Here is a 26,707-nt window from a genome sequence, read left to right as displayed (position 1 = left end):
ATTTAAAACCATTGAAAATGCATATCCAAATTTTTCAAACCAGTCATCAACAATGAACTTCTTTTCCCAGAATTACCCAAATACTGGGATGCGGGAGAGGGATTGAGCAATGTAGAGCAAAAGAAGACCCAATCCCAGGGAGCACTCTAGTTGTTGCTAGCTTAAACCTGCTGCTGTTGGCGAGTGGAAGCTGCACCTCTCTGCAAGGCTTGTGGAACCGAAAAGCTCAGACAGGTGTGGTGGAGCCAGGCGGCTCACCGACCAAGAAGAAGGAAGATGTTGCACAAGCAGAGCACGCTGCGGGAACGCCCTGAACCGACAAGGGACTCCTGGGTGTTAGCAGGTGACAGAAAGCAGCGCTTCACTTACTGGAGCTTGGAGCGAAGCAGGCATGTCAAGTGGAAGCTGCGAGAGACTGGAGAGCGAAGAGAAAGTGGTCGCGAAAAGGAAGCAGGAGTACCTTCACCGGTTGACCATGGGAGAGCCTAGGAATGCCACCAAGAGCCAGTGAATCCATCCAGAGACAGCGGGGACACTGGGGCGTATCGAATGCAAATAATCATAAACAAAGTTACAGAAAGATAAAAGGTGAAAAGACTTATTGTAAAAGGGGGGAATTTAATTATAAACAAGACCCTTGCAAATATGTGAATGCATGCAATGCAAGTACATGGGGAAACCTGAACAGAATAATCTATCAAGAGGATATATTATCCAACCAATTAGATGTACAACATTGGGAATAGGCAGAAACCCATTAGGAACAGAAGCCCTGGCAGGAGAGTATACTAGGCAATTACAAGTGTGTGAATACAAAAAGCCCTGGCAGGAGAATATACTAGACATTTGCAAGTGAGTGGATACAAGAAGTCCTGAAAATAAATATCAGGACTAAGAGAAGAACTGTTGATCAGAAGAGAAAGAGCAAAACCCTGGTAGATATATACCAGGAATCCTGAAAGACAGAATTACAAAGCCAAACCGTTTTTTGTGTCAATGTTATTGTGAGCCAAGTAAGGCACCAGGACCTGTTTGTGAAACATCAGAGAGTACAAAAAGGAATACAGTGGAAGGGAATTACCCTCTGGAGCAAGGACCTTTATCCTTGAAGAACATTTGTGTTGAAGAGGAATTCAGGGGAAGGGAATCGTCCTCTGGAGCATGGACCTTTATCATTGAAGAACTGTTATGTTGGAGCCATTTATTCTTTCTTTATGAACATTTTTGTAAACCACCCAAGGTTAAAGATACTTCAATTTTCACCTTAGAATTTAGTTTATGGTGTGAGGGTCAGAATAGAAATTTGGACACAGGACAGTTTTGTTTTTGACATTCTGACACCGATAGATCCTTAGTTTTTGGTTTAGGTAGGACAATTCCTCTTAGAGCAGGGCCAGAGAGGCATTTTCCCAATCATCGTATTTTCAATAAATGTCTTCAACTAAAATCATGGCTAACCTTTGTCTGAGTTTCATTCCTGACTCCTCACAACCCCCAACATGTCATGAATGGCAGGAAATGGAAGTAAAATATTGCTCTTGACAAATATTGACGGGGAGATGGTTGACAAGTTGCCAAGGGGCATGCAGAAGATAATTCCAGATGACTGGTACCAGAACTGAGAAAGCAGCACTGCTTTTATTTCGTTTGCTCAAAAGGCAGGAAAGGGGATAAGGGAAATCCCTTCTGAATAGGTTTCATAGAGCAGAAACAAGAATTGCTATCAGAAGAAATCTGAGGAACAAGGGAAAATTGGAGTCAAAGTGAAAGCCATTTCCGACCTTAGAAACAGAAGGGTTATCAGTGCCTATAATTGGGGAACAGACGCATATTTTCCAGTAGGTAACGCTGCCATCCACAACAACCACTTAATTATTTATCTTAGTTTAACTTCAGTGAGTAGCCATGAACTGACCTATATCCTCCTTCCACTTCTGAAAATGACATATGGTGATCCCCTCTTGCTGGTAGTAACCAAGCAGGCTAAGGGAGTTGTACTGCCGCCTAAATAACTGGATGAGCTACATAAGTGAGCACAGATACAGATTACTAAGAAGGGACGACAGTACAAATTCCTGGGAGACACCACTGCTAAGCCGAAATAAAGACAGCTTAGGTATCATCTATCAAGAAGAAACAGCTAGGGGCAGTGAGCCTGACTCCAGCCCCAGCCAGACATTTCAAAATGATAGCATAGTTGTTCGTTTTGAGCACTGTTAGTAAAACATTCAGGATCAGCGGAAGACCACTGCCCACATTAGTGGCCAAGGGGAGATTGGCAGGAACAGAAACAAGAACACAAACTCTGTCTCTTTGACTGGTCGACATACTGCTTTGGACAGTATTCTGAGATCCTGAGGATTCTATTAAGACCGAAAAACGATGGTTGCAACATGGAACACAAGGAGTTTGTTTGTTTTTTTGTTTGTTTGTTTATTCATTTGTTATGCGCACCAGACTCGTAAGTAAAAGGGTGCAACAGTATGGAAATGCATAGCTTACAAGGTTGCGACATGAGCACAAGATACAATATTTACATGCTTACAAGATATACACAATGTACAAAATAATGGCAAAGAATAAAAATGGCCTATATAATTACAGAAATAAACAATAAGCACTGTAGAAAAATATATATTAGTTTTACATTAGTTTTAACTATTTTTTAAGGAACCTGGGATTGGTAACCCTAGGTCTCCTGGGGGCAACCAGACGTGGTCTCCCTCTCACTGTGCTTAGAGAGGCATCAGCTTCACCTCACTGATGATCCCCAACAAGGGTGAAACACGTGTATGGGGTTGCTGGTGGTACTCTCGTTCAGATTGGAATTGCCATTGTATTTCGGTGCTGGACTGCCCCTGGGCAGGACAAAGACTGATATGCAAATGGATATTACCCACCTGTGAAAGGCACAGTGAGTAAAAGCAGTGGCTGCGAACTCTCAAGTGGTTAATAACCACTGAACAGGTTATCATGTCTGTTCTTGCGAGAGAGGGGCGCCCGCTACCTTTGTAAAACTATTTTTTAAGGAACCTGGGATTGGTAACCCTAGGTCTCCTGGGGGCAACCAGACGTGGTCTCCCTCTCACTGTGCTTAGAGAGGCATCAGCTTCACCTCACTGATGATCCCCAACAAGGGTGAAACACGTGTATGGGGTTGCTGGTGGTACTCTCGTTCAGATTGGAATTGCCATTGTATTTCGGTGCTGGACTGCCCCTGGGCAGGACAAAGACTGATATGCAAATGGATATTACCCATCTGTGAAAGGCACAGTGAGTAAAAGCAGTGGCTGCGAACTCTCAAGTGGTTAATAACCACTGAACAGGTTATCATGTCTGTTCTTGCGAGAGAGGGGCGCCCGCTACCTTTGTAAAACTAAAAATATATATTACAAACGTAAGGCCCGTCGTATATCACTTAGGCTCTCAAGTAGACTGGATTGCGCACAGGAAGACTAGATTGCACATGGTCTTCAAATGTGGCGCCGTAATACACTATTAATGCAAGTTAAGAGCTCTCTTCAGAGATGGGCAGTTCCACAACAGGTACAGGGTGACTAGGTGTCAGTGGCGATGATATATTTTATTGCATTTTTTCTGAAATGTGGGTAGGGTTGATCAGCTCTCAGATCTTGAGGCAGTGAGTTCCAGAATTTAGCGGCCTTTACAGTAAAACTGTTCCACCAATATTAGTGAGCTTGTATTTAGGTATGGTCAGACAATTAGCATTCCCAGTTCGGGTAGGTCTGAGAGAGGTTCTTCTCAGGAGTGTATCTGTAAAGTAGCTGGGGGCTGCGTTATTGAGGGCTTTGTAGGTCAAGGAGAGGGTTTTTAGTTGTATTTTATTGGATGTAGATAGCCATTTGTGCTGGCGTCTCACAGAGGAGATCTGTTTTTTTTTATTTATGCCTAGGGCTGCTCTTAGGGCATTGTTCTGTAGTGTTTGGAGCTTTTGGATGGTAGATTTATTAGCCCCACTCTACAGGGCATTACAGTAGTCAGTTCTGGAGAGTATTAGGGCTCTGGCCAGGATCAAGCAACTGTTGTCGGAGAGGAAAGGCTTACCAGCTCTGAGTAGCTTGCAAGTGTAAGCTGTAGAGGAGGTAAGGGATTTGATCTGTTTATCAAAGTACAATGTGGAGTCCAAGTAGAATCCAAGGGTTTTTACATCCTTGGAGACTTTGATGCTGTTCCTGTTAATATTAAAAGAGGAACATTTTGGCCCAGTTATTTTAATGTTGGCTTGTGAGCCCAGAATTATTAGCTCAGTTTTATCATCGTTCAAGCACAGGCCATGAGTAGCCATCCATGCTTGGATGATAAGGTAAACTTTGTTCACTAATCCCGTGTCTGTAATGTAATCCCCAGAAAGCGGGAGGAGAATCTGAGTATCATCTGCGTAATTAGTATAGATGATACCCAGATGGTCCAGATCGTCAAACAGTGGCTTAGTGAAGATATTGTAAAAGGTTGGCAAGACGCAGGAACCTTGAGGAACACCGCATAGGATGTGTGTCGGGTCAGCGGCTGCCGAAGGGGAGAAGACTCTCATAGTTCTCTCCCTCAGGAAGGACTCAATCCATTTGATGGCTCCAGTGGAGAAATGGGCTGCAGAATCAAGGTGTCGGCACAGGACCTTGTGATTGACCAGATCAAATGCGGCAGAGAGATCAAGTAGGAGCAAGAGTAGTGTCCTCCCTTTGTCTCTCTGCTCGTCTATTTGGGACTTTAGGTCAATTAAGGCTGTTTCTGTTCCGTGTAATGGCCGGAAACCAGATTGTCTGTGCAGTTCAAGGTGTTTTTGAATTTGTATATATGCAGCTTTATCCAATATTTTGAGTAGAAGTTAGACTGTGGTAATGGGCTGGTAATTAGTGGGAATAATGACTGTTTCTTGAGGAGGGGGAGCACCCATGATTGCTTAAGGTTAGCAGGGATGGTACCTGTGGCAAATGAGGCATTTATCAGTTTCGTAATGAATGGGGATAGTTCTCTGGCAGCATCTTTTATTAGTTGTGCTGGGCAGATATCACCTTTGCAGTTTGAAGGCTTCAATGACAGGATGATTTTTTCTACCTCCATGGTGGACATTTTAAAAAAAATGGAAGGTAGTATTGTGTGCCGGTGGTGAAACATTAGGCAAAAGGGTATTGGGTGAGTGCTGTAAGTTCAGTACTTCTTTTTTTTGTTGAATTTTATTTTGGAGTGTGTTCATTTTATTGGCTAGGGCATGTTTTGATGTCTGTACACCAGGATTTGTCCTTGGTGCAGACATCAGGTATAGCAATTGGGGACTCTAGTTCCTTGAGTATGGAAAAGAGTTCTTTCATGCTAGAATTAGAGTTGGCAATACGCTCATCGTAGGAATTACGTTTTGCCTGGCAAATTTCCTTCTTATAATGTGAGGAAAGTGATGTTAATTTAACTTTGTTCTCACCAGAGGGGCATAGTCTCCAGTTGGTTTCACTTTTATTCTTTAAGATGCAGAGGTTTTTAAGTTGAGGTGTGAACCATTTGTCTAAGTGGGCTATTGGTTTACTAGGTCTGAGTTTGACAGCAGCTATTTTGTCCAGTGTGGTGAGCATAATATTGTTAAATTCCTGAACTAGGGTACTTGGATCAAGATTTTCTGGCAGTGCATTGAGGGTGGGCAAGATGGCAGGTATAACTTTCTCTACAGTGATACATTTTTGCTTCTAGTTGAGCATGGTGGTGCTAATGGCTGAGCCATTGGAGTGGGTCTTATAGTAGATAGGTGGAATGACACCAGAAAGTGGTCTGTCCACGATAACGGCAGGATGGAAGAGATAGTAACTGAACAGTTAAAGTCCACTATCCAGTCCACTATTCTCCCTTTTAGGTGGGTAGGTTTGTTGACTTTTTGGGAAAGGCCTAGTGTGTTGATTGTGTTGACTATATCTGTTGCATTTGTATCCGTTTGGTCGTTAAAACCTCAATTAAAGTCTCCTAATAGGATTAGTTGTGAGGTAGGTTGAAGGTTATTCGAGATTATGTTATGCAGATCTTCCTCAAAGGAACCAAGAGGGCCAGGCGGCCTATATATTAGGTAAATCATAAGTGATTGTGAGTTATTTATCTGACATATGGCAGTAAGAACTTCACGTGATTGAGACAGATGGGTGGGTGCTAGTCTAAGTCCCAGAGCTTTTTTAGAAATAATGGCAATACCGCCACCTCAGGCGTTGTCTCAGTCTTGTCTAACTATAGTGTAGCCATCAGGGATAGCTAGCATAGGTGTGGGTCCTGCTGCATCATGGAGCCATGTTTTCGTAATTGCGAGGAAATCCAAGTTGCCTTCAGAGATTAGGTCGGCAATATCAATAGCATGTGCGACAAGCGATCTTGCATTGAGAAGCGCTCCTTTTAGGGGGCGAGTCTCAGATGCTTTGTTGACTAGGATGGGTTTGTCAGAATTATTATTACAGGACTTAAGTTTATAGTTATTAAGCTGATGGGTATTCAAATTCGAGATGGCCGGTGGAGGAGACAACTTTAAGTGGCTTGGTCTCAGTCTAGGCTTACGGTTAGTTTTAGGGTTAGTGGCCGGTAATGATCTTCTCATAGGTTCATATAATTTAGTTAATCTGGCACGGGGTCTGTCATTTCTATTGGACGTGGCACATGGTAGAGAGGCGTAGGATGCTGTCTCTAGGGCTCTGTCATGTATGGATGGGTTTGTAGGCACAGTATTTGTAGGAGTTGGCAAGCTGGGGTCTAGGAAAGGTACTAGCGACTGGGGAATGTGTTCTTGGCTTCTAGGGTTCACATACATGGCAACAGCTATAGTGAAAAGCAGTATTACTAAGTTTAGCATCCTTCCAATTCCAATATCAAAGAAGATATAGCACATAGGTGACTCAGTTACAGCTAAATGACACAGATTGGTAAATTCAACTAGAGAATGACTGGCATGAATCGGTCAACAACATTAATTAAGGCATAGCATAAAGCAGGCTGATGTCAGGGCAATGATAAGGCGATATGGAAATTAGCAATATCAAAATTATCAGCAATTAGCTAAACAGGTATGGAGATTGACAATAGTACGTTACAACAGCTAACAAAGTTCAAAGTTAGAGCAATGTCAACATTAGAATAAAGATTATGGCAGGCATAAGACAATGATTGATGTAACTGGGAGTACCCTATCTGTTACAAACAACCATGGCAGGCCTAGAGGATGTTTAACTCGGACTAATTGCAAGTCTATACTAGACACCATGTCGGTAGGACAAGTTTCAATGAAAGAGCTTGTAATTAAGCTAGCATCAGTTGCAATAAATATACATGTCAATCACAGTAATGGCAGTACAGATGTGCTAGGTGAGCCATGACCGCAGGGCTCAACACAGACTAAGCAATAGGGGCCTCATAGGCAGATGTCAGCGTGCCATGTATGTGAGCGCAGAAGGAGGCATTACAAGGCAGGGCGACCTTGCTAGTAGATGCGCTTTACAACGTAGTGGCCATATTGCAAATGTAAGTCTTGTTAGGCCAAGGTAAGTCACTACATGGGGATATGATGAGGGGAGGAAGAGGTTCTTACAGGATGCGGGCAAATTGCAATGTCAGAAGAGTATATTTAAGGGTTAGATGTTGAAACATAGAATGAATGGTTGGTAGAAGTGAGGGGGCCAGTGAGGCCTTCTTCCAGGAAGACATCAGCAGATCTTGCTTCATGGTGAAAAACCAAAGCCATAAGGTAGCTATTAAGCACAAGATTGTGAATAGCGGTGCCTATAGCACTGATCTTTTTAATAAGATAAGCAGAACAGGTGAGGGATGTAGAGCCTTATTTAACCTGATAAAGCAATGAGCACACCTGCTTTACTGAAAAGGGGTCACTGTTACAGAGCGAGGCAGATAATATTTCAGCAGGGCCATTTAGTCATAGGATTATGGTGGTATTCCGGCCCCTTTAAGACAACTGAAGAGCGACTTCCCGGCAGCGCTGGTACGCTTGGCTCCCTTCACGCGGGTGCTGAAGCTGCTCCTGAATCAATGCATACCAACAGGGGACCCGGGGTAGACCCAAGATATCCACCAACACAGTCATCGAGCAGCTTAAGGAGTTTCAATCTACTATACCTGATCCCCCATTCCACCTGTGGGAGGCTGGACAGACAGGCTCAGTTAGTAGGTGGTGGTGGTAGTAGTAGGAAGTGGTCCTTCAGTGCTTGCTGGAGAGAGAATGAGAAGAATCTGTGGAAGGTGCTGAAGGCAGAAAACTGGAGCAGAGCCCCTGGTACCTGGGGAGAGCAGGTAGTAGAAGGCTTGAGGAGAGACCCAGAAGACTGCGGTAAGGAGGAGACAGGAGGCTCCCTTGAGCATCTAGGAGGCTGGGTAAAGGCAGACCCAAAAGGTAGGGCGTTAAGGGACCTGGTGAGCTGGGAGATTGAAGACTCCGGAGGCTTGGGAAAGGAATCTCCTGGCAATGTTGTGGTATTGAGGTAACCATAATTGTAATAACAGAAGTGCCAACAGGGGTCAAGAAGGTACCCAAAGGGATGAAGATGTTAGGGGAGTTGAAAGAGACTTGAAGTATCTTAAGTGTTGTGAGAGAGCGGCCCAAAGGGGTGAAGAAGGTGGGAGAGTTGGAAGTGATTTGGACTATCTTAAGTGGTGTATGAAAGGGAGGTCCAAAGGGATGAAGGAGAGGAGAATAAACAACTATTGAAAGAAACTATTGATGACTTATGTATAAAGAAAGAATAAGATATAGAGGAGAGTGCAGCAGAGGAAATATTTCAAGCAATGTAGGAGCGCAGAAACCTCAGAAAGATGGAAAAGGAGATAATAGAAAGAAGTGAAGGGGGAACTTTGGGTATTATCCAGAGGTGAAAGAGGAAGTAGTAGGAGAAACAGACGAGGCGAAGGTGAGGACTGCGGAAGGACTAGGAAAGTGATGTAAGCGCAAAGAATTGTAAGAACAGAGGTGGGGGACCCAAAAATAAAAAAGGGTACATCCAAGAAGACAAAAAACAAAGTTCAAGGATTTGTAGGGGCGAAACTTGAGGTGAGGCAGCGGGCGGAGAGAGGGCTTTGAGCAGGTGGATGGAGTTGCAAAACCCTGGTAGAGAGGAAGGAAGAGGGGACCCTAGTGAGAATCTAGTCGCACCCTTAGGGCAGCCTCCTGTCATCTTCTGTCTCAAGTCCATCCTAGAAGACCCACCTCTCACGACCGCTGTTATGGAATCCACCCACAAGGTCCAAGTACGGCGCTAAGAGTCCGGAAGAAAAGAGCCTGAGAACTGTGGGAAACAGTTTGTAGGACTGTGCACTCACAAGTATTGTGTGGATTTGCCATGGGGCATCCACCCGTGGACTTACAGAGCCTGGACAGAACCTTTGTTGGAACACTTTATTTTGACAAGTTTTTCGATAAGTTGTCCCACAGCACTACCCCACCAAGAAGACCCACCCTGATAGCTTTTAGTTTAATTCAAACACTATTTATTTTGCCCAGTCGTGTACACATTTATCAATAAAATCCTTTGTTATCCTTATTCCGTGGTCAGGCATGTTTGTCAATCAATTTTCCCGCCATATACAAGCGTAAAGCAAGAATTTTAAAAGAAAGTTGGACTTTTGTAGAGTGTATGAGCTGGATAAACAGAGGCCTAGGCAGCATAGGAGCAAACTTAATTGTCAAGAAATATCCCTTCTGCAGATGGCCAAGGAGATGTTTTCCATATATTTTTGTTTTTGGGCAGATTGTAAAGGGACATTGTATAGAAAAACCTCTCCTTAAGGTATTGTGGTTTGAGAAGAAATTCAGAGTGCTGCCATATATGCTCCCAAATATTATGGTTGTCCTGGCCTGTGTAAGTTCATCTGAGAAGGAGGAGGCAGATAGGTTGCTGTTTTGAATGCATCCAAAGAATCCGCTTCACACAGAGTTTAGGAGGTGTAAGACTTTGGAAGGCAGTCAGGTAATATTAACAATGAATAAGAGTGGATGCATGAGGACAAAAGCAAATTGTTCCAGAGTGCTTCTGCACCAGGCGTGTGCCATCCAAGTTAAAGGGGTTTAAGTTCGGATCCCTGGGACTGCTAGTTGTTCCCAGGACCCTCCTTGCTTATAATACACCCGCCCCTATTGGGTGATTTTTTTTCTTTCTGGGCAAGTTTGCCCAAAAATTGGGTATTGTCTGAGCCACCACCTAGTTGGTATCACTTTTTTAATTTCACCAGGGGATCACTGGAGGCACCCTGCTCTTAACATCAGGATCTCCTTTGGAGTGCTGTCTAGGTCAGATTCTTTAAGGCTAAAATCATTGTGCCCTGGTTGCAGTTCCTGCAAGGTCTGAAGTTATCATGGTCCGCTCTGGGATGCCCACTAAGCCTAACACTGAAAAATGTCACCAGAATCATTGTAAGAGGGCTAACTTGAGTATGCTCAATGCACCTCAGGCGACATCTTAGGATCCCTAAGGTTCCCCAGAGATGCCACAAGTATAAGCATCACTCCTGGCACCGGTACAAATCTAACATCACAGATGATTCAGTGTTGTTTCTTCCTTGTTTACATGGTTATACGTTTTGATGCAATTACCTCATCCCGTGAAGAAGAGCTGAATAACAAAGCCAGGAGCACCTTGTATCCTGCTTTGTCTTGTGGGTTCCAAGTACCAGTTAAGGATGAGTGTGGTAACACACTAGACTATTTGCTTATTGGTGCCATGACTATGGATATGTCTGTTCACACTTAGGAAGAGTGCTCTGCACCGCTCATTTATGGTTTATGATGAAAGGCCAGGGGCCCTTAAGCACCTTTTTCGATAATGAAAGCTTGGGCACCCTTTCTTGTAGGCCCTTCTTCTCGAGAATGTGTTAATTAACCTCTTTTGTTCCTTCAAGTTTGACAGTTCATCTGTTGCATTTGCCCTGTGACTCATTCCTGCACTGAAAGTCACTGGTACCAGGCCTATATTGCCAGTGGCACTGACTTGGTACATCTATATTATGTGACAATGAGAGTAAAGGATTAAAGATAGGGGAGATGGTACTGAGCGATATAATATTATTGCAGGAAACTAGGCTGGTAAACCCTATTGAAATTGAGGGTTCTACAATTCATTGTTTACCAGCTTCGCAAAAAGCAACATGGAGACCCTCAGGTGGTCTCTTAATGGCTTTTAAAAATCAAGCATTAAAAACTGTTATCCCGATTTTCATGAATCCCCTGGGAATTCAGGCTTGTAGAATCCATTTAAATTGTGAGTCATTAGACCCTGTTTTGGGTGATCAATATTTACTGCAACCCTGCCTGCTCAGAACTTCAGTCTTTCCTGTTAATATTGGCCTCCCTGCTACACATGATTAAATTAGGCGTTGGTGGTGCCAATATAGTTCTTGCTGGAGACCCAAACACAGAGTGTGTACAGCCATGGAAGGGGAAATTCAAGCCACCAATTAAATACATCTCAAAAAATGGGCGGACCTATATGGATTTCTTAGACTCTTGGGATTTGAAGATGTTGAATGGTTGCTCTGAGGGGGACCTAGGGCCATCTACAACTTGGCATAGAGGAAAATCGTCATTGGTCTTGGACTATGTATTTGTTTCCCAATGTCTTTTTTCGCATCCCTCTACTTTGGCCATAAAGCATGATGGCGGGAGCGACCATTGTAGATTAGAACTATTTTTTCCAGATTTATCAGCTCTGCCATCGGATGTAAACCAACAGGCTTTAATTGGTAAAAAAGGGAAAATTAGACTCGTGAAGTACAGGCAAGAGGGCAAAAAACTGAACAACCAGTTAAGGAAGATTCCCAGATATATTTGGGAGGCTCATTGTCAACCGAATGAATTTATAAAATTAATTTGGTCCACTTTGACCCCCAATGATTCAGCAGCAAGAAATAAACAAAAACATGTGCATAGTTTTGATGGGGACACACAGAAAAGGAAAAGAGATCTCAGAAAGAGTCTGCGAGGTTTGAAGTCAGCAGGGTTCGATCTAGAAACCTATAAACTGGAGGTTAAGACAGAAAGAGACAATTATAAGCATTGGTCAAGAAATCATAGAGCCTATCAATTACAAAGAGACGGGGAACAGATGTTACATCTTCTGAAGGAAGGGAATAATAGAAATGTTTGGTCAGTGATCGGACAGTTAGAGGCCGAAGCAAATAGTACCTTATAGTACCTTGTGTAATTTAGTTCCAGAATCTGGGTTGGTGGAATACTTGTCGGAATCCTTCAGGAATCCCAAGGGCAACCATTTTGGCCCCATTTCAAATACTCCTTGGCATTTAACTTTCAACAAGGAGGATATTGGACACATAATCCTCAAATCATCAACATCCAGGGCAGCGGGGCCACACGGTTTTACTTATCAAGTTCTCAAGAACGATCTAAAAATGTGGTCCAGTTTAGTATTCCATCTTTTTGGGGAGATCCTTAGGAGACAGCTATTTCCACCATCACGGAAAATTGCGTTGGTTATAGCTTTCTTCAAGGGGGGGGCGATCGCCTAGTAGCGGCAAACTACAGACCAATCGCCTTGCTTAAAATAGAAAGCAAGGTATTTATGAAACTCTTGCTAAATGAACTGACAACCTGGGCGGACAAGCAAATTATCCTGTCCTGGTTTCAGACTGGTTTCAGGCGGGGCCTATCTACAGCTTTAAATGGCCTGGTTTTAAACCTAGCAAGTGAAAACACAATGGGGAACAGAGAAACACCATTACATGGAGCATGGGTCGACTTATCCAAAGCTTTTGATCAGGTTGATAGAGCACGGCTCTGGAGCAAACTGTGGAGTTGGGGAATACCAGAAACACTCTTTGCAATGTTGGAGGAATTATACAAGGAGAGTCTGCTGTGGGTGCGTTTGCATGATCAGGGACACCTATCGGAGCTCGTCAGGGTCGAAAGAGGAGTTAGGCAAGGTCATCTGGGGGCCCCCCTTTTCTTTAATCTTTTTTTGGCAGATATGGGTGTTTTTACGGTATCGTCTGCATTGGCCAGCCCAGAATTAAATGGAAAAAAGATCCATTGGCTGGCCTATGCAGACGATATTGTGTTGTTAGATAGAACAACCATAGGACTTCAGTGACTTTTGACCAAACTTGGCGAATATGCAAGATTGAATGAGTTATCCATAAACCCTCTCAAATTGAGAATTATGGTCTTCAGACACCCACAGAAAATATTTTGTTACTCGAATTGGCGTTTAGAGGGTCAAACAAACCCAAGGGTAGAGGAGTTGAAATATCTGGGATATAAAATCTGTGCTTCCCCCGCTTTTTATAAAGTTGAGACAGATGTAGCCCTTAAAATCTCTCAAATTGCACCCCAAATGCTGAAGCTAAATTCTAAATACTGTACATTTTCCATCCTACCACTGGTAAAATTCTTTTTGGCAAAGGCGGTTCCCGTGATTTTATATGGCCCAGAGGCTAAGCCGAGGCTTTGGTCTATAAATTGGAGTGCTTTAGAGGGACGGCTATGGAAGAGGGCTTTAGGCCTCCCCACAAGCAATCCAAGCAGGAGCCTTAGATTTGAATTAGGCCTTAAGTCCCTTGATTGTAGGGCGAATTGGAAATTGATGTCCCTCTATCGGGAGATTATCACTGGACAGAGTGCCACATTGTATGGGGATATTAGAATCCATCTTGAACAATCCAGTTCTGCTATTCTGGTTAGTCTTGAAAACAGAGTGAAAGAATCTTTGGCTAGGGCCAACCTGGATTTAGAGACCCTGATGTCTAACCCATTTAAGGTTAAATGACAGTTAGAAATCTTTGATTGGATTGATACTACTGCGAAAGTAAGGCAATCGTCCCCAATACATCTTTTTCTCTCAGCAGAAAAAAAACTTGGCTGTCTCTCGCGTTACCTAGTGAAGTTTCAGGACAGGTCGGTAAGACACAACTTCCTGAGGATAATGTTAAATCTGCTACACTGTGGTGAAGTTCTGGCAAGGGGGAGAAATAGCCATAAAGCTATGTAAAATCTGTGACATCCCATCAAATCAAACACTAAGGCACCTCTTGATGGAGTGTGAGGGAACATGGAATGTGCATTTGGCTCAATTCAGGAGATTTGTGATATATGAGGAGGGGATTATCGCAGAATATTTTTGGGACAGATTGATTTCTGGTCATGAGATAGCACTAAATTCAACGGTGGTACAAGTTTTAAAAAGTTGTAACATCATTGCTTGATTACCGATGGGCTGGGAAAGAGTTAATCTGTTTCCAACAGGTTTTGTTTAAAACAGACGATGCATTTTAGAATGTCAACTTGGGTATCTTTCCTTAATAGAAAACTGCAGTTGATTAAATGTTTGCCTTTTTTTTATTTTAACCCTTTTTTCTTTTTTTAGGAGGTCTTAATGTATATGTAGGAAAGGAGTTGAGGCTGTTGAATCAGCTCATGGAAATGTTGAGTTATTATTGAATGTAAATAATCTGACTTTTACATCTTTTTTTCCTTTTATGTATGTTTTTTTTAATAATGTTCTCGTCTGTTATTCCGTTTTATCAATCTGTTATGTTTGTAAAGGTTCTATGTCGAACCAAATACTTTATTCTTATTTTTTTTTTTTGTGTACGTTATTACCAGGGGAGGCTGAGGCAGGCAAAGGATAGGTAGAGGTAAGAGAACAAAGCCGATGGAGAATGGTGGGAACAGGAAAGCTTTCAGTTGGGCTAAGGGAATTAATTGTTGGTGGGTGCTGAGTGGCAAGGAAAGATGAGAAACCAGATTGTAGAACGAGCATGCAAGGGAGAGTGGAGGAACGAGATGTGTGCAGGAGGGGTCGAGAACACAATGGGAGTGGTAGGCAAATATGTGGGTGTCTGAAATGAGTGGGCCCATTAACTGGTACTACTAAAGGTAAGGGGGCATGACATCCGTAGGTGGGTGGTTAGGCTGGATGGATGAGCTCCAGGAAGAGGGCTGCGGGGAATAATTTTGAAAGGTGACAGCTGTGTGGTGCAGCATGATTACGATTTAAGGCTGGTGTTGGTTGGGGCAGGAATGTGCGCTAGAGGAGAGTAGTGTATGTTCGGAGGGATGAAAGTAAGGTTTGGTAAGAGGTTGTAAAGGGTGTGGTTGTGTGTTGCGTCATCGGGTGAAGCAGAGAGGTGAAGGAGGTGACACGTGGCAGAGGAGGGAGACTAGGATGAAAGGTAAAGGGACCAAAGGACAGTAGGGGTTGAGGGTGGGGATGGGTGGGCACAGAAGGATAGATACAACAGTAGGAGAGGAAGTGAGGGAGATTGATCCGATTTGTTGTGGCAGAACACGTGGTTGCAGATTGGGATGAGAGGGGTGAGCTAAGCCTCCCTGAACAGTATAAGGTCAGGATGAATTTACAGGGGGAAGGATCAGAAAGCACAGGTAGAGATTAGGATAGTGAGTGATCATTGATGGGATAAGGTTAGAAGGTGTATTTGGGGTGGAGAGGGCAGGACAATGTAAGTAAAGGTTAGGAGAGAAAGTGATTTAATAGTTTTGTTGATGAAATGGCCTGGATGTGTGAGTAGAGGATGGCTTCTCCATGCTAAATCAGCTGTTTGATGATGAACATGATCATAATAGGAGGGAGGCAGTCAATCCTGCATGTAAATGGCTTGGGTGCAGGGGATAGGAGACATAGAGAGGGCAGGATGCTGAAGTCAAAGGGTATAACTGGCAGAAGAATGGTAATAGGTTAAGGAAGGATACTTGTGGGTCACATTGGATAGGCCAATCTAGGGAAAAAGGAGCAGTGCTGGGGGTGGGGGTGTTTGTGAGGATTGAAGTTTGTCAGGAGTGTTGTCGAATACTAGGAGAAGGTGAAGAGGCAGAGGGGCCAGGATGTCTCAGAGATCGAGATGGGAAGAGAAAGGGAAGTTGACATTAGAAAGTGCATAGTTGATTCCAGACTGAATTGGCAGCTTAGATGACTGAAGTTGGGTTTGGATGATCGTAGAAAGGAATTTTCCACAGGTAGGAGGGTGAGATGCGAGGAAGGGCTAGGGTATTGGTAGGGTCAGGGAGTTATTAGCCGAGGGTTGATGTCGAAACTCAATGAAGGCTGTGGGGCATCTCTAGGCTGGATGGGAAAGGCACAGTGGTCCAGGAATCGACGGTAATTCTGACGTGGAATTGCCGTTACCGCTGGTCCTGCAGCAGAATTACCGACAAATGGCAACATGGTGGGTGCGTGCCCACAGCATTTGCAGTTACAGTAATTCGCCCAGCGGAATTACCGCCAAAACCCGTGGATATGGCAGAATTTCCACCAAAAATCAGCGGGATTACCGTTACTGCCATTCAAGATGGCAGAATTTCCACCAATGGAAATTCCGCCAATGGAAATTCCACCAACGAAAAAACGTTACTGCTCTAAAAGGAAGCTCAGCAGCGGCCATTTCGGAAATCGCAATCCATTGGCTATCACGCCACAGGGGTGCCATCCAAACTCATTGACAATTAAAATCAAGTCAGGAGGAAAGGGGAAAAGCAGGGTCCCCAATATAAGGCTCAGGAAGACCAAATACACAGAAAATGAGTTAACCATACTCTCTGAGCAGGTGGTGCCCCACTCGGAGGAGTTATATGGGCGCACCACAGAAAAACAAGTTAGCAGAGGAAAAATGCCATTTCGGGAGACATTAGGGACAAGGTGGTGGCCCTGGACCATGTGCAACAGGAGACAGATGAGATGAAAAAAAAGGTGCAGTGACCTTAAGGCCAGGGTAAGGAGCCTCATCTCAATCCACCGAAGGGAGACGGCAGCCACTGGTGGCAGTAGTGTGGAACCCTTCCAACTCACACCGTGGAAGGAGATGGTGAGCGTAATCCTACTTATGGCTGCATTGATGGCGTGGGAACATCAGAAATTGGAGCCAGCAGCCAGCGTGAGTACCTGAGTGAATGAAGGCCCCATAGATGTAAAACCATCAAGGCATACACAAATGCAGTGACTGCCATGCATGCATGCATGCAACAGCAACTGCAACAATGCATGAAGCATCCATGTGAGACAGCAGGCCACAACTACATGAGTCACGGAAGTCATGACACCCCAAACATGGCAACGAGGCAGAATGGGGAGGGAATGAGACAGCCAAGCACACTCAGCAAGATGGAAGAAACACTTCACATCCACAAGGCACTACACAACAACCGTTTAGCCGCACACTGGTCACCCATGCACAGTCAACACAGCAATGACTGAGTCCATGTCCAACATTGAACACCAGTGGACATGTGTGTCAGCCCTCCGAGCCCAGCAACTGCAGCGTACCACACATCAACATGATGACCGACATCAAGACCCTCAGAATATACACTATCAACCAATGAGCTGACACCACCACATGCATACAATGCATCGACAGTTCCTGATGTTCATGTGCACAGGTTACCCAGTGGGACAATCCGGCCTGGCTGGAGTAAGTGGGCAAGCAAGTCACCCCACACCAACCACATGGACGCCCTGATTCAACGCTTGCTACCCCAACACTGCCAGTCAAATGAGTCATGACCCCCTGCAGGCGCAATACACTGTGAGGGCAAAGTACAAGTGACAGTGAATGTTCACTTGTCATGCACAACTAAACCAATGTATTCATGTACACATCAATGTCTCCCAATAGGCACACAAGACACCCAGGAGCCATCCGATGAGCCCGCACCGTCCACTACACAAGCACCAACATGTGTCCCTGGGCCAACTGCACAGGATACGGCACGAAGCGGCAGCGTGCCACCAAAAAACAAGGCTCCCTGCGATTGTGCCACCTACTGCTACGTCCACTGCAGCAGAGGACACAGGCACAAGGACTCAACAGGTCACAAATGTGCATGCAGCTACACCAGCAACGTGGGCAACCACCACAGCTGTGGGGTCTGCAGACGCAGACATGGGCCTAAGTGTGGACGACAACCTGCAAGACCAACAGCCCATGGCTGCTGCAGCAGATGTGCACACAGAGAAAACTCCCACACTATCAGGCCATGCACATTCACCCGTCCACCACTTTTCCCCTGAGTCCTCACCCGCTGCGCAGTCTCTCGCCACTACACACAACTCCTTCCCCACAGACATTCCAGTGTGCACTGGAGTACCGACAGGACACATCCTCAGATGAACAGGCCGATTCCAACCCATCCTCCAGCATGGGATGTTGTCCATGACCATGAACAATCCCTGCAGCCAATTACAGCCCCCACAATGCAGGCCACCTGGGACCGACACAACAGCATCATGCAGGATCACGCCCAGAGACGCGCTATTGCGCAAGAACAATTCGAACATTCACAGGGCAATGCAGGATAATGTTCGGGGTCAGCAAGATGGATGTATCGGGCTATGGAACATCTGTGCAGAAGCACAGTAAATACTAATACTAACCAAATCCTTGTGAGCCAGAAGGGGAGGGAGCTGGTCGAGCAGCGATCAGCCTTTAATGAGACCATGGCCCGAGGCATCATCCTCACAATGGAACACCTCTGGGGCAGTGTACGCGGAGGTTCTGTGTCCTCCACCCCTACTGGGGTCAGTGGCAGGCACACCAGACTGACGTTTGCAGTGACTCGCATCACATGCTTCCCATCCTAAGTACAAAGGGGACAAGAGGAAGCGATAGTGGAATTGGTGTTGGGGCTAGGGGTGGGAGTTGGGGGTGGGGGTTGGGAGTTGGTGTTGGGTCTGGGGTTTGGGGGTGGGGGTGGGAGTTGGTGCTGGGGGTGGGGAGTGGGAGTTGGTGTTGGGGCTGGTGGTTCTTTGTTCATGAGAATAAACACTGTTGAATCTAGATCATCTTGTAAGTTTTAATTCAATGCAATTGAAACTTGTGCTTTCATTGCATGTATGGGCTGCATGTGAACCATTTCAAATGTAATTGTCCATGAGGTCCTGGCAGACAATTCGTCCTTCCCTCAAATCCCCACATATGTCCTGTGGGGCCCTGTTCACGCCATCTATGTCTTCCTCATCAGAGCTGGGTTGGGTTATGGTCCTCAACTGGTGGCTTTGCAATGTTCCTACGTCTGCGCAAGTTGTGCATCGTTGCGCATATGACTAAAATGTTTCCAGCTTTCTCTGGGCTGTACATGAGGGCCCCCCGCCTTTGTGGTGAAGGTACCAGAATCTTGATTTGAGCAATCCAAATGTCCGCTCAGTGCATGACCTGGTCCTCCTGTGGTGTGGCAGGGATCCTCACAGGTGTAATCAGCCATGGTAACTGCGGGTAATCAGCGTCACCAGTAAAACATGAATGAACTGTGTGAGACATGGCAGTGTGTGGTTGTGGGTACATGTTGATGGTCCTGATCTGGCTACACCTATGTGCATTGCTCAGTGGATGTGCATGGTGTACCCTGTGGCATCGGGGTTGATGAGACTATGCCTACGTGGTTCACTTGCAGTCATTCACGTTGTGGGAGTCAGCAGTCATGTGGTATATGTCAATGGTGTGTCGTTGGCAATGCACTGGTCAACTATGGTGTCGCAGTGCGCCATGTAGGGGCAATGCTCTCATCGCATTTGCCCTGATTTGTGTTGTGCTGCCTTGCATGGCAGGATGCCCTGTGTTGTCACATGGTTCACGTCTGTGTGCTCGGGAGGTTCAGTCAGGGTTCTTGGCCTGTTCTATGCATTTCTGTTGTTACACCATGGGACTTGTACTTGTTTCACTTTGCTACTACTTACATACCCCAGGTGGGTGTCAGTGATTTTGGCAGTGAGGTCTGACTGCTACTTAACCACAAACGAGGTGAGCTGTCCTCTGTGCCTGTCCATGTACGCAGGTAGGGTGCTGTTCCTCAGTTTCATGGAATCATGTGTGGCCCCAGGTTATCGGGCACAGCAGTGGTTGATGGTGAGGTCTGTATTGCTGATCATTTGCACATTCGTGGAATGGTACAGTTTCCTATTTCGGTATGGCAGTTCCGTTGCCTGGAGGGGTTGGGGGTGGGAGGGTACCAATGCCACATTTGTGCAATCCAATGTTGCTATGATATTGGGGAAATGGGCAATGTTGTAGAAAACATGCCTTTGTGCATGCACCTGCGCATGGGTGATGGGCATGGATATGTGCAGATGGGCATGTCTCATGAGTGCATCCAGGACTTGGTCCAGCACCTTGCAGTGTCCCAACTGTGTGTTGGAATCCACCTGTGCCACAGAAGTGTAGGACTGCCACAAGATTCATCATTGGGGAGGGTGTAATGGAAGTTATGATGGCAATGGCACTCTGTAGTTCTTCCTGGAGCAATTCTGTGATGGTGGGACGTCCAATCGATAGTCACTAATTGGTGGTTCGTCTGTGTCCATAGGGATGGGCGGACACATGGTATGGGTGCTCTCCGCTGCATGCGTCTCCTCTACCTTTGTGGTGCCTGTCTCCTTCCCTGATGTGATCCTGCATGCTGCTGTAGCTGGATGTATAGCAGCAGGTTGTGGAGCCCATTTCCAATGTCTGCTTGTGGCTGCTTGTTGCTTGGATGTTTGTTTGGGGTAGGTGTGGCCCTTTACTCCTCCTAAGTGGTTCTGGTGCACCTGTGCCTTGATTTGTAACACCTGTATGCATTTACCTCCACCTTTTTGGTGGAGGTAACAGTGCTGTGTTTTTGTCAGACTGTCCTCCAATGTTTGGGGGTAATCCTGCTGATTTTGGTCTTGTAGTTAGGCAGAAATATGTTTTCTTTTTTTGGAGGTAATTCCATCGGTGGGCGATAATTCTGTCAAATATTAGTGGAATTATCACTGGAGGTAATTCCACGTGCGGAATTAACACCAATTCTTTTGGAAGTCATCATTTGGTATAGTGGTAAAGTTGTTGGCAAGGGATTTACTGGCAATTTTACCACTTACCGCCATACTTGTAATGAGGTCCAATGTGTGTGAAGCACCAACCACTTGAAGTCAGGGAGGGGCCTCACCCATCTGTGGCAGGGACTGTCCCACATAGCGCACTATACCTCTTGCTCTGACTGTTTTAGGGCCCCTTGTAATGGCATGAACAATATATGCCAGCTCTGCTTCAACAGAGAAGCAAAAGGCCCTAATTACATGAAAAAATGATCAGGCCCTACTTACATGAAAAAATGATCTGGATTTCGGTAGGTCTTCTTTGTATCTTTAAGTGCCCACAATGTTAATGTATAAACAGACCTTCCCTGCCAATTGCCCACTGAAACTACATACACTCCGCCACACCTTGTATGAAACAATATATCTAGTCACTCATCCAACTCTAGTAAATTACATAGCTTATCATACTTCCCACTTCAAGCCTGCAATGCATCCACCGACACTACTGTTCAATTAGTCACTGGTAAGGAATAGACTTAGATTAACATCCACATGCTGCTATCATGATAGGTTATGCCAGTGCAGTTCTGCAACGATATACCTGTCTAACTGTAAGCATAGAGCAGGTCTGCAGCTATGTGGTGCCACAAAGTGACTGTGTTTCACAGAGAGTGCTGGGTATTTCACCTATTAATGAATACATGATTGATATGGACCCCCTACCACTATCCCTCAGCACCATTTAACCTCACATCTAGGTGCAGACATTGTGCTTCTTCTGCATTTGTCATGGTTCACCACACACCACCTGCAACAGTGTTCGTTGTATTCTTTAAGTACCATGCTCTTGTGTCCACGTAAAGCATTGCCCTTTATGTGGATGCACAGGGAAGCGACTTTCCATTAACGTTATCCAACTGCTTTCTAAACTCTTGAAACTTAAACTGTTATCTACTGTTACTTGCAAAGCTATGAAACCAACAACTAGTAATTCCAAATGACGAAACATCACTCTGCAGTACGAGATCATACCAATGGCATGACACTTTACAAATGGTAAATAACATATTTATTTTTGTTGTATATCTTGATTGGCATTTAAGCAGCAAACAAACACATAATTGTTGCAATCCCTTCCCCACTACCAAGATGCTCATGAAAGGCGACAAAGTACAGAAACTACCATACACCCCCTCAGCTCACATAAAACTACTTGCATATATTTCTATAACCAACAGTATGTGATAGCAGTGGCATGTCATCAAGTGTGGGTGAGCGTGCGTGAGCATGCATGAGCGCTCGATTATTTAGTCAGAAGCCCCATTCCTTGATTCCACACCACTTCTCCACTCACTGATGGATACATGTGACACTCCTATTGTGGCACTTTTACATATATTGATATTTTATTTATATCTTGCTCGTACACAGGTGTTTCAGAGCACGACAAGGCAAGGGAGGTAACAAGGGAGAACAAAAACAACAATCCTATAATGCCCAGTGACCTTGAGAACGCACAAGTGCATGGGAGAGGGAAAAAGGGGACAATTGCAAGGAAGGGGGTAGAAGTGGAAAGTGCAGAGCAAAGGAATACAGATAAATAATAAATAAATAAATAATAACAAGCAAACAAACAGTGGTAGTGCAGCCAGCAGGTGGCAAGTGCTAGGTTTGAGGCAACAGACAGGGTGAGTCTGTTGTGCAGAGAGAAGATGGGGGTGCAGGGGGGTGGGCTGTATGGTTACAGATACAGGCCCCAGTGCAAGGGTTTGCCAGGAGGCAGTGCAGGTGGGTGGCAAGGTGAGCGGGTACCTGGGCCCTGAAGTCAGAAGGTAGGCCAGGAGCACGGTGCCAAGAGAGAGCAGATCAGCAGGGGAGAGGAGGGGCGAAGGCAGAAGCAAAAAGCAAGAGCTTGAGGTGCTTCCGGAACCGAAGATGGCTTTCCTCAAGTTTCAGGGTGGCAGGGAGGCTGTTGCAGAGGGAGGCCCCAGCCTAAGACTAAGACCTAACCCCAGCTCGCTTGTTTGAGAAACGACTGACCCTGAGGGAGTTGGAGGTAGAGGAGCAAAGAGCTCGAGAGGGAAAGTATTTCCGAAGGGACAGCTGATGGTATATTGGACTCAGGCCCCAGAAAGCCTTGTGGACAATGCAAAGGATTTTGAAATTAATCCTTGCAGCCACTGGATGCCAGTTGAGAGATTTCAGGGCTGGAGAGATGCGATCCCAGGGCTTGAGGCCAAGGGCAAGTCTCGCAGTCCTGTTCTGGATAAGTTGCAAAGAGCGGAGAGTAGGAGCAGGTAGATTTAGAAAGAGGGTGTTACACGAGTCCAACCTAGAGAGAACCAAGGCTCGCGAGACAGTGAGTTTCTGGGGAAGGAGAGGAAAGGCAGAATACCTCTGAGTAGGTGCAGTAGGAAGTTTGATTTTTTTTAAGAGACGTCAGAGATGTGGGCATAAAAGGAAAGCATGGAGTCAAGGATGACCCAGAGGTTCTTCGCCTCGCAGGTAGGGGTAGGAAGAGGGCCAAGGGAGGCCGGCCAGAGAGAGAGAGGAAAGGAGGGTGAGGGTGTGCTGATGAGGAGGATCTCTGTCTTGCTAGCATTCAGGCAGAGATCGTTGGCAGTGACCTAATCCTAAGTGGCAGATAGGCAATAAGAGATGAGAGAAGGAGAGGAGGTGGACGAGGGATCCCTGAAAATGAGGTGTCGTCAGCATAGCACTGAAAGTGGTAGCAGAAAATGGCGATGTGATGAGCGAGAGTTGCCAAGTATTGGTTAAAAAGCCAGGGTGAGAGGTTGGACAACCTGGGAACACCACAGGTAGACAGGGAGATAGATGAAAGGAAGGACCAAAGTTGCACCTGGGAGGGTCCATCAGAGAGGCAAGAGGTCAGCCAGGCCAGAGCCTGATCGGTGATACCCAGGTTGTCACGGAGACGGTTGACCAGGATGGTATGGTTGACTGTGTCAAAGGCAGAAGAGAGATCACGTAGGATGAGGACAGAGGGGATATTAGAGTCAAGGTTGGAGAGCAGATCTTCATGGATGTTCAGGAGAGCAGTTTGCGTGCTTCTGGCAGCTCTAAAGCCAGATTGATGGTCGTGGAGACAACCAACATAATCAGAGTGAAGGTTAAGCAGCGAGATGGCCATCTTTTCAAGGAGTTTGATCAAAAAGGGGATAATGGAGATGGGCGATAGTTAGCCGGGCAGGAAGGGTCAGCTGTGTTTTTTATTTAGAAGAGGGTGCACAAGAGAGTACTTCAGTGGGGAAGAGAAGACTCCTGAGGCAAAGGAAAGGTTGCAGAAATCAGCCCGGGCAGGAGTGAGGGTGTCAATATGGTCATCGATGTTTTTTAAAGAGCAAGGAAAAACCTGTTTTGACAAGGCTTTCATAGATCGGACTTGTCTAGAGACCTTGTCAGCGGAGAAAAGAGGAAAGGACGAGAAGGAAGGTTGGGGAGTGGCTGTAGGAGCACTAGAGTTCACAGAAGGGAGACTGGGGGACAGAGGGGAGAGGGACAGGGGATGAGAGGGTGGCCCGGATATCCTGGGTTTTAGAGATGAAGTGGGTGGCAAGGGCTGTGCAAAAGTCCTGGGAAGTGACAGGAGAGGTAGCAACTGCAGCTGGGTTGTTAGATGCCTCAGAGACATGATCTTGGATGTGGGCTCTCTCCTTAGTGTGGACAGAGAGTCAGTATTTCTTTTGGAGCAGGCGACAGGCCAATTTGTCAGAGGATGAACAAGAGGCCCTCCGTTTACTCTCAGCCCCCCTACACTTACGTTTAAGTGAAGCAAGGTCAGAGTCATACCAGGAATGCATTTGGCTTTGGGCTTTAAGCTGATCCTCATGATGGGGGAAAGAGCATCAAGAGCAACAGAGATAAAGGAGTAGAGCATAGACAGGGATGTGTCAGGATGTGAGTCAGCAAGAGGTGGAGGTGGGCGGAGGGAAGAAACTGGAGGCGAAAGCTTCAACTGACCCACGCTTCATGGGACAGATGTCCAAGAAGGTAGGTGGCAGTGTTAGGGTAGGCTTGGCCTCAGGGCAAGAGAGGGAGAGATGAGATGAGATGAGATGAGAGGAGGGAGTGATCGGTCCAGGAGAGAGGAGTGGTCAGAGGGATGGTGAGGGGGAGGCCAGAGGATATCAAGACAACAAGTGTGTCTCCTGCAGAATGGGTTGGGCAAGAGGGGAGGATAGAAAGGGAGAGGGAATCACAGAGGTCATGAAAGAGCACAGACAAGGAACAGGGAGAATCGAGATGGATATGTAGGTCACCCAAGAGGAGGAGTTGAGTGGTTGAGGCCAGGAGGGAGGAGGAGAGGTCCACCCACTCAGAGAAATGAGGTGATCTGGCCAGCCGGCCTGTAGAAAGTAGCATCAGTAAGAGTGGCTAGGAGAGAGAGAGAGCCTGCAGACAAGGCATTCGAAAGAGGAGTAAGTCTGCGTGGGAATGATAGAGGCAGGAATCCACCCAGGAAAGAGGGGTACTACACCCCCTACAGGCCGGGTGGATCTGGGCACAGAGAGGATCTTGTAGCCATCAGGGAGGAGAGTGTCAAAGCTTGTGACTGAGCTGGCCGTGAACCATGTCTGGGTAAGACCTAGGACGTCAAGGTCTAGTTCTTCCAAGGGGTGGCAGATGTCAGAGGAGTGTTTGACAGCAGAGCGAGAATTGAGAGTGGCAAGATGAAGAAGGTTGCCAGCCTTAAATACCTTTCGTGGAGGGGTAAAAATCAGAGGTTCTCCCTGCGGAGGTGAGGAGGGAGCCTGAGGTGGGGCAGAAGAGGAGAGAAGAGAGGGCAAGGAAGCCAAGAGAGGGAGGAAGGGACAGAAGAAGATTAAAGGAAGTTGATGAAGCGAGGCAAGCGCCTATCAAAGAGGAGCTTGGCCTGAGGGCCTTGGACCATGACGGTGCCATTTAGGTAGACATTAATGATGACCCTGGAGGAGTCGAAGGAAGCCATGAGAACTTCCCAGCGGGTGCCACCATTAATGGGAGTGGAGGAGACGGGACAGAGCACAGAGATCATATGAAGGGTCCATAGATTTGGCGAAGGAACAACAAAGAGGATGTCTGTGAGGGTCTGTCTGGAAGAAGTGCTGGAATAGGTATCAGCGATGGGTAGACCTGGGTTGGCAGCCAAGATATCCTTTTTAAACTTCTTCCTTCCAGACTTAGTGAGAAGGGAATGATAGTTGATAGAGAAACAGTTGGAGTAGATAGGAGAATCAGAAAGCACCATGGGTGAGTAGAGAGAGGTGCAGCAGGAAGAGTATGCATGTACAGTGGTATGGAACAGTCACTGGGCCAGCAGGTTACAGAGAAGTAATTCAATGCAAGCAAAGGGCAGAGCAAGTCTGCACAAGAAAAACAGCTGGTCGTAGCCTTTAATGCAAAGAGCACACCCAAGTTTGACTTTCAAAGTTAAATGCAAAACACACCCAAGTTTGACCTTCAAAGTTGAATGCAAAGTTAATGCAACAAGCACACCCAAGTTTAACTTTCAAAGTTAAAGCAAAGAGCACAGTAGGTTAAAATAACAGTGTGAATCAGTATACAACCAATTTCCGCCCCAAAAAAGTGGGTCAACTTGTCAGCTTACAATTCACTGTCTAGGCAAAAACAGCAGGAGCTCTGTTTATTTATTTATTGTGATTTGCTGCACACGCTCAACATACAAGCCAGTTGCTTCTGGTCGCACAAAGTGAGGCAGTATGGCGAAAGTAATAGAACAATCAAGGAAAGAAAAGGGTACATATAATTTAGAGCTAAACATGGTAATTTGAATTGACATTCCTACGAATGCAACTTCACTGCTCAATGGGCCTCGTTCTGAGTTTGGCAGAGCAGTAAAAAAGTGGTGGTAATTTTCGTACTGCCCCTTTCTTTGTTGGTAACGGAATTACAATGGTTTCTAC

The 26,707-nt window shown here is 45.8% G+C and overlaps 1 protein-coding gene across 3 annotated transcripts in view; it reads left to right on the top strand.

Moving 5' to 3' along the window:
* Positions 1-26,707, top strand: part of LOC138447912 (pleckstrin homology domain-containing family G member 4B-like) — a 1,180,303-nt gene that overhangs the window by 577,410 nt on the left and 576,186 nt on the right. The gene's annotated exons all lie outside the window — the stretch shown is intronic.

Source organism: Ambystoma mexicanum, chromosome 1p, assembly GCF_040938575.1.
Source record: "Ambystoma mexicanum isolate Mex_15411 chromosome 1p, UKY_AmexF1_1, whole genome shotgun sequence".
NCBI classification, from domain to species: Eukaryota; Metazoa; Chordata; class Amphibia; order Caudata; family Ambystomatidae; genus Ambystoma; species Ambystoma mexicanum.
This window is presented reverse-complemented; position numbering and strand designations above follow the sequence as displayed.